The following is a 1,116-nucleotide window of genomic DNA, read 5'->3' as shown; positions in this document are numbered from 1 at the left end:
TAATTCCAACTTCATAAGTGATTTATTATATAATTACCTTGCTTATGTAATTCGACCAGTAAGAGCAGACCCAGGCCATTGGAGACTCAGGCTGCTATTGGCTGGTTAGCTGAGTAGTAACTGGCTCAGCCAATGAGGATTACCTTCATGGGCCTTCTTATCTATATAAGGAAGTTAGATCTCAATAAAGCTGCCTGTTGCTGCATGAACACATACAGTCTAGTCACCTGTCTCCACGGGCAGGAGTTACTCCACTCTCAGGCATGCAGAGTGCTGCCAAAACCTGGCACCACTGAGCACAAGGACGGCCTCGCTGGTGCCAGGAAAGCTCAGCAGCACCTTTCTCTCCCAGCAGCATAACACTGGCACAGGCACTGAGCAGCCACGGGCAGCTGACTACTGCTGGGAGACAAAAACCCCAAAACTGGGGGGTTTACAGGGCAGAAAAAACGTGGAGGCACTTTTCTGATGACACCTACTCTCATCAAGGCTTCATCCAGCAAGAGGAATAGATAAGCTAAACTTATTTCTGGAAAAACCACGTTATTTCCACCCTGAGGACCTGAGGCTAGCACAGGAGCCAGCAGAGGCCTTTTAGACAGCAAAACATTTTTGCCCATTTTCCCAGGCTGGCTCACGGTCACACCTCACCCATGTGGCTCCAGAGCTCTTGCTGTGTCCCACGGGCAGGTTATCCCTTCACATCTGCTCTCGCAGGCTCCAGTGCCCTCCCGGAGCGCCTCCCCGGCTGTCCCAGCACAGCTCAGCTCAGGGTTCCACACGCGACGGGGCCGGGGCACCTCAGAGCTGCTCCTGCGGGCGGGTCACCGCCATCGGTCATCGGCTGAAGGCCTAAAGAGAGGACAGCAGAAACATCACAAATAAGCCATTAGTTCCATCTGTATTCACAAAGCTAAACAGCAACGGCCTGGCTTGTGGCAGAGGACAAAAGCCAGCACACCGAGTGAAAGGTTGAGGAATTAATGCTGAACCGCACAGCCGAGCAACATCCCCAGTCCCCCGGCCGAACAGCTAAATAGGAGACAGTGAGTATTTCAGGTGGCGCCTTCCTGCCCTGGAGCCCCGGTCTCCAGCCCCGCTGCCGCCGCCACCCGT

At 53.9% G+C, this 1,116-nt stretch overlaps 1 non-coding gene across 1 annotated transcript; it reads right to left on the bottom strand.

The window, feature by feature from the left end:
• Positions 1-203: 203 nt before the first annotated feature.
• On the bottom strand, positions 204-407 carry LOC128946200 (small nucleolar RNA SNORA74). Its single transcript, XR_008483947.1, has one exon. It is a non-coding gene; the product is annotated as a small nucleolar RNA SNORA74 (small nucleolar RNA).
• Positions 408-1,116: the final 709 nt, after the last annotated feature.

This window comes from Melozone crissalis, unplaced genomic scaffold (assembly GCF_028551555.1).
Source record: "Melozone crissalis strain CALT ecotype California unplaced genomic scaffold, PUWL_Pcris_2 ptg000077l_1, whole genome shotgun sequence".
In the NCBI taxonomy this organism is placed as follows: Eukaryota; Metazoa; Chordata; class Aves; order Passeriformes; family Passerellidae; genus Melozone; species Melozone crissalis.
This window is presented reverse-complemented; position numbering and strand designations above follow the sequence as displayed.